Source organism: Crinia signifera, chromosome 5 (assembly GCF_055691185.1).
Source record: "Crinia signifera chromosome 5, ASM5569118v1, whole genome shotgun sequence".
NCBI classification, from domain to species: Eukaryota; Metazoa; Chordata; class Amphibia; order Anura; family Myobatrachidae; genus Crinia; species Crinia signifera.
In genome coordinates this window covers 59950187-59961973 of record NC_139221.1, presented here as the reverse complement: position 1 = coordinate 59961973, position 11787 = coordinate 59950187, and the positions used below count along the sequence as shown (strand labels likewise).

General features: G+C 44.7%; 1 long non-coding RNA gene across 1 annotated transcript in view; it reads left to right on the top strand.

Moving 5' to 3' along the window:
- Window positions 1-11647, top strand: part of LOC146079459 (uncharacterized) — a 272777-nt gene extending 261130 nt beyond the window's left edge. Inside the window, exons 3-4 of the long non-coding RNA XR_014474541.1 lie at window positions 5144-5253; window positions 11528-11647. This is a non-coding gene — a long non-coding RNA (uncharacterized LOC146079459). The remainder of the gene's footprint in view (window positions 1-5143; window positions 5254-11527) is intronic.
- The last annotated feature ends 140 nt before the right edge of the window (window positions 11648-11787 follow it).

Here is an 11787-nt window from a genome sequence, read left to right as displayed (position 1 = left end):
AGATTTAAGCTAACCAGACGGAAAAGTCATGTACATGTGCAGAACAGGTCCTGTGTCCTCGCGCATAGTTCCCTTTGAATCCATGCCTGATTGGCAGCTCAGAACGTTTGTGGGCATGGAAGGGGTGGGGACTAGGACCGTTTCTCAAAAAGGGGCTCCGGTTCACTGCACCTGCTGCACCAATGATAATTTTACTTCTGCTGTTGCCAACTATTTACAGTCAGGAACTAGCTCTATACCTGCAGCAATATCATTAAGTACTGAACAGTGCCTGCAATAATCAACAGTCGAGAGCTAGGAGCTAGAACATCAACTGTAATCACCAAGTGCCCAGAGCCAGGATCTGATACAGTAGGCTACCTACCTGTAATTACCAACTACCCACAGCCTGGAACTATCACGATATCTGTAATCACCAAGTGCCCAGAGCCAGGATCTGATACAGTAGCCTACCTACCTGTAATTACCAACTGCCCACAGTCTGGAACTATCACAATATCTGTAATCACCAAGTGCCGAGAGCCAGGATCTGATACAGTAGCCTACAAACCTGTAATTAGCAACTGCCCAGAGCCAGGAACTATTGCAATTACTGTAATCACCAACTGCCTGTGGTCAGTAACACACAGATAGGTTTTTATTCATACTGTAATAACTTATTTCTATTAAAGTAGCTTAAAAAATAATATTTAAAACTTTTGTAAGTATCAGGGTCCTTCATTATAAAGGAAATGTAAGAGACATAAGAAATATCTCCTGCATACCATTTAATCCTGATGTGTTCTGCTGTCCCCGTATATCAGTATGGGGACGTAAACTTAAACTCATAAAGCTGGGTGGGACACTTCACCAACTTCAACTGGAGTTGACCTGTAATGACCCCGCTGCTACTTAAAGGGAGTTAGATACTTAATTATCGAGGCCCCTAGAGTCTGGAACTAATGCTGGGCACACACCAGGACGACAAGGGTCCGATCCCATCAATCTAGATCCAATTCCGACCGATTGGATGTAGATTGTGTTGTGATTGGGCCCTTTTCTGTCCTGGTGTGGATGCGCAGTCCCGCGGGTCGGTCCGTCGTTATTCAGATCCTACCTGCAGTATGGAAACGACCATACTCCCGGGTGCGGGTCGCCATCGGATCAGATCGACCCGCTCACGGTGCACATCGTGAGCGGGTCGTTCCCCCCGCGTCATCGCGAGCGGATCGGAAGAAACACTGATGACCCGCTCACTATGTGCATCGTGAGCGGGTCGTCCTGGTGTGTACCTTGCATAAGGCTTTTCTTGTTATTGCCAACTTCCAGCCTCAGAGACCTAGAAATGTACATGCACATACCAATGGCTGTTTACTGGTGTGCTGCCTGCGGTTATCAGCTGCCCTGAGCATGCACCTAACATGGCACCGCTAGAACTGAAATTCAGAACAATGGCTGTATCCATGACATCTACCCTTATGTACAGATGTAGCGCCTCTTAGCCAGTTCAGGGAATTGCGTGTGCATCCCCTTCACACGGCAGCGGGAAGCGGATACCCTGCCTGTCGTCGCTTCAGGGAGATGGGCAGATTTAGTTTGGGGTACAGGCAGCTAGAGGGGAGCGGCACGGAGTGACCGGGAGGAGGCAATGGGCTCAGTCAAAATGGGGCACGTGAGCGTCTCATGCAAGTGTGCCCCCTTCTGGTGGACAGTGAGCAGCGGCGACTGGCCACAGAATCGCCAGGAGCAGCTCTAATGAGAAATTCTCCATCTGTATTAACCCTTTCAGTGCCAACATCTCTATGAGAGATGTGCAAAATATCCTCTAATAATGCCAGAGTCACTCACATTTGTTATATAAATTCAAATAAAAAAAAATGTGTATAAAAAGATTATATTTCCTATATAGGTTAAACATTACAGGTCATTATGATGGATAAAAATGTTTGCTTGGCAATTTTCACACCTATTTTAACATATTCAATTTGTACTCAAAGGGTTAAGCTTTTTCCTTTTCTTCTATTCTATGTCATTGCTTTTTATTTGGCTTTTTATTTGCTTATATCATGATCTCATCCCTTTCTAAATAAAATATAATAATTACAACAACAATAGGAACAACAGTGTATTGGGCCAGACGAGAATGTAGTTGGGCTCTGGGCCATTAAGCAAATTACCTTTTGTACCTTAAGCTACCAGGGTATACAGTTTGTTGTACACAATGCCAACAAGAAATGGGCTCACTGCAATTATACATTGGCTGCTTGAGAATAGGCTGTAGTATACACTGGACACCCTAAGCGTTTTAAGAGTATGGGTCATTAGGTCAACAGTGTCTAGGTCGACAGCCATTAAGTCGACCACTATTGGTCGTTAGTCAATAGGTTTGACACATATTCGAAAATAGGTCAACACATGAAAAAAGGCCAACATGGTCAACATTGACAAATGGTTGAGGTGCCAATGGTCGACACCGTTTTCATGCAGGGGCGGATTGGCCCACCGGGAAACCGGGCCATTTCCCAGTGGGCCGGCCCAAAACTCTTTAAAAAGGGGCCGGCCGTGATCACCCCTGGGCTGGCTATGCCGGGGGCAGCTGCCGCAGCACTTTGCCCAAATCCAAAATGGCTGCGGGAGGCTGCTGCACATGCGCGCACAAGCGGCACAGAACCAGACTCCCAGAAAGAAGCAGCAGCAGGTGAGCCGCCCCAAAGCCCCCCCCCCAACACACACATTACATACCGCCGCCCCCCACCCCCCGCATGCGCGTTACATACCGCTGTCACCCCCCCCACTCCCGGGCCAGAATGAAGACCCAATCCGCCTCTGTTTTCATGTTTTGGTTATTCATGACGACATACATTGACATGGACACTGTATGTGTACCAGGTCCCCTCTCATGACTTGCTGCACTCCTCATGCTTTGGGCAGTGAGCACGGCACACTATCAGATTCTCCCTCTATGCTCACTGGGATGGTATTTGTCAATGTCGAACTAGACCATGTTGACCTTTTTCCAATCGTCAACCTATTAACTGTCGACCAATAGTGTTTGACCTTTTGACTGTCAACCTAATGAATGTCGACATAACGACCACATATTGAGTTTTACAGTACACGTTAGCACCAGGATTCTGGCTCTTCATTGTGTACTTGTAATTGACAGGGTGACTTTTGGACTGCATTTGTCTATCAAGTCAATAATATCGCACTTCATCCAGTTCTTGATCTGCTCCCATATGAAATAGGTCACCTGATAAGTATGGCTGCTTCCTGGAATATTGATAAAATGAAAGACCTAAAGAGAGTCTTATAAAGACCACCATGAAACATGTAATATTTAAGCAGAAGAAGAAAACAACAAGGCTGCTTTAAAAGCAAGTGGATTTCCTACTTCTCAGTTCAGACATAAAAATGTCTGCAATAACTGGCAAGTCATATATCACATATAGTAATACAGACATAGCTCATTATAGATGACTTTATAGTTTATTCATTAAAAGTATAAATCATATAAATGCTGGTGATGACTGTTGGAGCTGGCTGAACCATGTTCTGTTCTTATATGGCAACGCAAGGATTGCATCTCATGCTCTACAGTATGTCTCTACTCTGTAATGTAAAATAGCATCTCAGCTACTGTAATTGTCGGCTAATTACCACACAACACTGATAAAGGCTATTCAATAAAATAACCTTAATAAGAAGGATACTCAATAAAATAGCCCTATTTTTATGAAGAAAATAGCGAATTAATGTGTAAAACTCACTAAGTCAGGGTACACTGTGCAATCCCTGCAAGTTTATTCACCATTTTCAAGTGGATTAACACAATGGGGGAAATTTACTAAAGGAAATTTGTAAAAAATAGGTGTATTTGTATCCAGAAATACACTTATTTTTGACATTTACCAGTGGCGTAACTACCATGAGTGCAGGGGGGTGCAGCTGCTATGGGGCCCGAGCTGTTTCCAGGGCCCGCAGCTCCCCCTGCACCCACTGAAGTCTGCCATCAATGTTCACCAGTTATCCCTCTCCCTTCCGGAGAGTGTGGCCAGTAGCAGAGCCTGCTCCTCCAGTCCTGGCCCGCAGAAGCAGCAGCCACAGAGGATGTAGCGGTGGCAGTCAGTGTCCTACCTCAGCCACCAGGTTTTCAATAGCGTAGCCTTAACTATCAGGCCCCACTTCGGGCACCGTCCAAGACGCAATTCGCGGCAATTTAGGGGGCGGAGCTTAATGCCGGGAAGGCTCCGCCCCCATCAGAGACCTTTGGCTGACTGCTCAGGATTCAGGCTGCTTTTTTTAGGTAATTAATTTTCTCTCTCCTCCCCTATTTCGTCCTTTACACCTTCACAATCACTCAATACAACTCTATCAATCCAAATGTATATGAAATAGCTGTCTGCTACTGTAAGCAGGGTCGGCTGACAAATTACTGTGGGTGTAAAACTGCTACTTCATTGTGTGTGTGACTGCGTGTGCGACACAGTGTCACTGTGAGTCGTGTGTAACCCCTTCCCTTTTGTGTGACACTGTGCTTCCCTCCTCTCCCCACCTTGTGTGACACTGTATACCCCCTACCCCTGTGCCTGTGACACCCTATAACCCCCTCCTTAATGTATGTGACAGTATACACACCACCTACCCCTGTATGTCTGTCTGTGTGTGTTACACCATGTACCCTCCTATCCCTGTGTGTTTGTGATGCCTTGTACCCCCAAACAACCTGTGCGTGTGTCACCCTATACACTGTACATGTGTACCTCCACACCCTGTAGAAGGGGGGGCCCTTAAAAATTTTGCTATGGGGCCCACCAAGTCCTAGTTACGCCCCTGACATTTACTATACCGAAAATACGGCAATTCGTAGTCGTAATGATAGCACATCAATACGACTACGAATTGCCGTATTTTCGGGATAGTAAATGTCAAAAATAAGTGTATTTCTGGATACAAATACACCTATTTTTTACACATTTCCTTTAGTAAATTTCCCCCAATGATTCATCCCCACTAATTGAATTGGGTTGATGCATTGTGGGATACAATTCAGAGCAACATTTACAAAATATTAGAACTGTAATGCCTGATCATATTGTGTGGAAAATAAATTATGTTGGAGCACATTTTAATGGTATTTAACTATTTTTTTTTTTTCTTTAAGAAAAAATCTTTAAAAATGTTATTCTACGATCTGGAGAACATGGAAAAGCCTTCCATGAGTGGTAAAAAACAAACAAACAACAAGCATATAAATACAAACTGATGTATGAGGTAAGTTTACCTACTATTTTTAGCAAATGGACAAAACCATGTGCACTGTGGGTGGGGCAAATGTAACAGTGTAGAGAGTTAGATTTGTTGGAGATATATTGGGTGACATTTAATAGGATGCAATTTTTTCGCATTTTCCATATCGCCGCACAACGCACTTTTTTAAATCACATTTTTACCTTGTAAACCGCATATTTAATGGGACGCGAATATGCGGGCAAAAAGTGCGATAACGTGTGAAGAGATGCTATGTGATGCGTTGCGATTTTATGACACATAAATTTGCGATTTTCCCCGCCGGTCATGTGCGAGTTTAGGGCCAACCGGAGTGCGAATTACAACACTGCCTCCGCATGCCAAATAACCACCGAACCTATTGGCCCACCTATGTCCCCTACATTATGCATCACACCCCCTATATAAAGGGGTACAGGTGCCATTTTGACCTTTGAAAGGTAGTAAGGAGCATGGAGAGGAGAGTGCAGTGTCAGTGAGCGGAGGTATGTCTGTGAGTGCAGGTGGCAGCAGGGGGCCAGTGACAGCCAGCACTACCAGAGGAGCCAGGGGAGAGGCAGCAGAGGCATGCTGAGAGGCAGCACTGTGAGGGGGAGAGGCAGCAGTGTGGCAGACAGCATGCCCACAGCAAGGCCAGGCCCAGCCTGGACCCCGGAGCAGCAGGCACAGCAGGAGAAGGTAGAGGACCCTCTTGCATCCCCATCCCATCCACTAACACAGGACCTGTTCACCACACAGACAGAGGAGGGCCACAACTCAGAGGTCGACTGGCCTTAGGTGGAGGAAGATGGAGGTTAGGAGGAGGAAGAAGAGGGTGAGACTGCCCTGGAGGAGGAGGGGGACATGGCCACAGAGGTGCTGGAGGAGGAGGGAGAAAGTGGACGCACCCAAAGTGGCCGGAAGCTGCGGTTTTCTTATGAAGAAAATGCTGCATTAATCAGGGCAATTATCCCTGTATATGACTGGCTGCTGGGCAAACATAACAACCGAACCACTGCACAGCGCAAGAGCGCCATGCGGAACTCCATTACAGAGGCGGTGAATGCAGTCAGCAGTCACAAACGTATAGTGAGAAATGGGAAAAAAATGTTTCAACAACATTAAAAGGCAGCTGAAGACCAAAATGGCCACTGAGGTGAAAGAGGCTACCCGGACTGGAGGAAGAAGTCCCAAACGTGTGTCCTACACCTCCTACGAAAATAATTTAAAGCGACTCATCCCACCAGATGTCCTTCCTGGGCTCCATGTGGCGGATACAGATAGGCCACCAACGCCACCCAGAACTGGTAAGTGTGGCCACATTTCAACAACATACATAGCAATGTTATTTAACTGTAATGCTCTCTTGTAATGTTAGCATAACAATAGTGCTGCTGTGGAACTACATATCCCAACAAGGGTAACCTAGATACATTTCACGCTCATAGATTGCAATTGTTGGTGATGCTGGGCCATGTAGTTCCACACCTGCTGGTTTAGGACAAATGATTATCAGATTTTGTTACAGGTTTACATGGCTGTGGGCCCAAACATAGATGTCATGTTGGCATAGCTGAAACGCCTCCATACAGCAGAAAACCTGCCAGTTTTAAATCATAAACAATGTTTATTATATAATTCCAGAATTTAAAAAAAAAAACCATTAAATTATTGGTGACCATCACCCATGTGAGTCGTAGGGGTTATTTGTAACATCAAAAAACATGCTGCTAATAAATGCTGTCCATGCAAGGTCTGTAACGCCTGTCCATCATTTCATTTGCAGATCATCAATCCCGAAGTGCAACCGCACCACAGCGATCCAGACACATGGGTGCTGATGCAGAGGCTGCAGGTATGTGACAACATTACACATACAGTACACACACCAATTTTACATGCACAATAACCTACATTACATTCATCTCCTGCTGCTACATACTGTACCAACGGAAAGCAATGTAATGAGATTCAGCCATCACTGTTATTATCAATGTTAACATTACATAAAGTGACGGGGTGCATGTGTAAGTACACAATACCCATTGTTATGTGACCTAACCCTCAATACACCTACAGTAAGTAACATTTAAGTACACATATACTGCACTACTATGGTTGCAAACTTACCATTTTTTCTGTATCCACAGGATCATCACAACAAGTGCAACAACCCACTGAATCATTGTAAATGATGGACGAAGATATGGAAATAATTCTCCAGCCCGTCGAGTCATTTCCACCTGATGAAGACACCATGACAACATCACAGACTGAAAAGGCAGCAACTGTGGTGACACCCAAACAACCCCCACCCACCCAATCACCCCACACACAATCTACCCCTGAAGAGATAGCTCACTCATTGCATACATTTAAAAGTAAGCAAATTGAATTTATGTCAATGCAAAGTCATCAAATAGGAAATGTTCAAGGCTACATTAGGAACTTGTTTCAACAAGTGAAAAAATTGACCACCAGTGTCTGTGTTGTTGTAGGCAAACAAGTCAGGATGGACACACGTTTGTCTGAAATTACTCAGGCCCTACCTAAACACAATAGTCATATTGCCACCCTTAGTGAAACTATTCAAGGGCAAAATCAAGTTATACCTGCACAGACCAATGCCTTAATTGCTATGCAGGGATGTTTAGGCTAAACCGCATTAACCTGGCATCTCCATCCAACAGGTTAATGCAGTTCAGCCTAAACATCCCCACAACCTGTTGATCAGAGAGGGAGTCCAGGTACAGCCTAGCACAATACCTACGTGAAGCACGCAGTACTCGGGGTACCTGGATCTGGCGCGCAGCTTCCTCCCTCCTCCTGCGCAGCTCCTCCAAACGTTGAAAATCACAAATAGCCAACTCCACACCACTCTGCACAATCTCCATCTCTGAAACCCTCACATGTGTCCTTAATGATGTTGGGGTATATGTAGGGGCAGTTTATGAATTGAAATGAGGACACCTGTGAGTAAATTAACCATTTGTGCACTTGACCAAAGTTGCTTCTGGGCCAATTCGCCCATCAGAACCTGGTCTGAAAAAAATGTGAATTTTAGACACCTCAAAAGTGCGAATTCCGTTTGCGCATGCCATTAAATAAGCCATTTGTATACTTTTCTATGCGAAAATATCTGGATGCGATAAAATTGCAAATTTTTACTGGCAAGTGAGAAAGTGCGAGTTATCGCACAAAAAGTGCGATTTACTGGACTTAGCGCACCCTATTAAATTGGCGATTTCACAAAAGAATACGCCATTTTGTTGCCTAATTATCGCCAAAAAAACAAAAATGGCATCCTATTAAATGTCATCCATTGTTTCTTTTCCTGGTAAATATTGGCTGTGTTATTTTACAGTGCAATTTAGATTTCAGTTTGAACACATCATCACCCAAATCTAACTCTCTCTGCACGTTGCATCTGCCCCACCTGCATTTTACATGGGTTTGCCCATTTTGAGAACAAATTTGTCCCGCGATCAAGTCTGAATTAGGCCCTCTGTTTTGTTGCTGGCCACATGGTTTAAGCACTAATAGGCACACACCTAGTAAGTGAGAATGATTAACCCTTTGAGTGCCAACGTTGCTGTAAGAGATGTGAAAAATATCCTCTAAAAATGTCAGGGTGGAAGTCCAGGAATATGAATCACTTTAGAGATCTAGTGCTAACTCTGTAAGCCCAACAAATAAAGGGGGTCATTCTGGATCTTTTTGTACTTTGCAGCTTTGCAAGCCAACTAAATGCTGCCCTCCACCCGCATGAATGCCCATCATCTCCTCGCATGGCGAATATCCCTGCATGCATACAAATAGATGTTTTGCATAAACATCCATTTGCAGCCTTGCATACAGGGCCAAAATAATTTGATGGTCACCAACCATCAAATTATTTCTCAATCATTCGAAAACCTGTCACACTCTGATTTGCGGCACTTTTGTACTGAACAGGTGATGTCAGCGGCCCAACCCCGGCACCCGCGTCATGGCCGAATTACCATGGGAACAACCAGAATTTTCATGGGGAAGCCCATGAAATGATGTGCATTCCCATGGGCGTGACCGGTGCCTGCCAGCCCACGCCCCCTGCCCGCACTGCTCCGTGCAAACGGGCAGGCGACTATACAAGTCGCCATGTCCATCACAAATGGAGCTTGCACATATACATGAATGCTTATGCGCATGCGCAGTAGCAAAATATTGCAGCCCAGTGTGAGCATGCGGGGGAGCGTGAGATCAGAATGACCTTCAAAGTTTACGAAATACTGTAAAGCCTTTGCCCTAGTGATGGCACTAGGTTGGTGTCACTAGGTGTGCTAAAATGGATCCACATGCTTCCACCCAAAAAGGGGTGTGGACTCATGGTGAAGGATTGTTTTCATCACTCTAGGGCAGTGGTTCCCAACCTAGGTCCTCAATTGCCACAACAGTTCATATTTTCCAGGTCACCTGGCAGATGCACAGACAGAGCCGGCCCTAGCCTAAATGAGGCCCTAGGCAAGATTTTGGCTGGTGCCCCCTAGCACTGCCACTAGTTCCGCCTCTGTCCGTGCTCCCCTTTCCCAGCACCATCAACCCTCATCATAGCAGTCATCATTTTGGTGCTCCTACCCGCAATATTTTAAATAGAAACAGTGCACACATTCGGTGCGCACCCTAAACAGGGGTGTGTTCTTGATGGGAAGGGGCAATAGTACCCCCAATTCAAATTATGCCACAAAGTAGTGCAACTTTATTCACATTATATCATGCGATGGTGTCCCTTATTCACGTTACATCACACAGTAGTACCACTTTACCTTATATACATTACTCCTCACATTATACCTTTAGAACAAAAATCTTGATAAAATATTGTATTTTAAGCACCTCCATGGCCACACTGCAACCCAGCACAAAGCAGTGTGTGCTGGGCAGAGGAGAATAGCTGAAGCTGCTGCTGTCACTTAAGGGGTTCCCCACTGGGCCCTTCCATCAGACTTTGGCCTGGGTAATTTGTACCCCCTACCCCTTTCTCTCGGCACCCCTGATAATACCACACAGTAATGCCCCTTACACATGACACACATTATTAATGTCCTTATAAACATAATGCCCCTTACACATTATGCCAACCTTTATTAATGCCCTTCATACACATAATGACACACATAATGACTCTTACACATATGTTGCACATTATTAATGCCCTTATACACATGACACACATAATGCCCATTACACATACTGTATGTTGCACATTATTAATGCCCTTATACACATGACACACATAACACCTGTTACACATATGTCGCACATTATTAATGCATTTATACATGACACACATAATGCCCCTTACACATATGCCGAACACTATTGCACAACCAACCCACCCGCAGACAGCTTTCGCACAGCCGCTAACACTATGACCTCTGCCTCTGCTTGGATACAGATGTTTCCTCATACATCTTGCCTCAATAGGACATGAAGCTCCTGGCCAGTTCTGCCAATGTTGGGTGCCTTTTTTGCTGAAAATTTGTCTTATTTGCATTGTTATGTGACCAGGACACACAAGGAGCCTCTGATGATTAAAATTATATGCCTATATTCTATGTGGCTGTACCTGCATACGGAATGCTATGTTAGAGTGATTTCCATGAATACACTCTTTCATATGCAGATACAGCCTCACTCACACACAGAATATAGGCATGCTGCATATCATTTTAATCATCAGAAGCTGCTGGTGCCCCTAGGCATTCCGAATGCCATAGGCATTTGCCTAGTTTGCCTATGCCTAGGGCCGGCTCTGTGCACAGATGTACTCCTTACTCGCTGTCACATTTTGAAAGATCCACAGCTGGAGCTAATTATTTCACTTCTGATTCTGTTTGAGTTCCTGGAAAATGTGAACTACTGTATTAGGGCTACTCGAGGACCATCGTTGAAAAACTCTGCTCTAGAGCATGCCCAGCACTCCAGGAGATGCTAGTCTGCCTCCGAAGACTCTCTCCGCACTGTCAGATCCTCCTCAATGACCAAGAGCCAGGTGCTTCACTGTGATATTATCCCGGCTTGGTTTCATTTCCTTGGATGGTGTCCCCGCAGTGCAATCTGCATCCCTTTAGTGATCCCACTGCTTAGTCTCATAAATGTCATCAAATAACTTACTGTAGAAGTGTCTTTGAGAAAATGGAAATGTTTTACATAATGAAAGGTGTAACTTTAGAAAAACACTGTAAGCTTGCACCTGCCATTTCACCTTCCCTCAGTTCAACACTTCTGATTTTTCCTTAAGAACCTTGGGGAACTTTAGTTTGACAAAGGCATCTCCAAAGACCAGAATGGAAGAGCTTGATGGACAAAATACCTATGCGATTTGCGGTACACATCCAGTGCGGTCTCATAAATGAGCTTTCAACATGTAGGTATTTTACATTATAATATTCTTTGCTATTGAATATAATCTGGTCCTGAACTGTGAAATGAAGACTGTCAGAGAAATCCTGACATTTCATTGTTTACCTCTAGGAAAGCAGCTTTGTATTTGCTTGATTT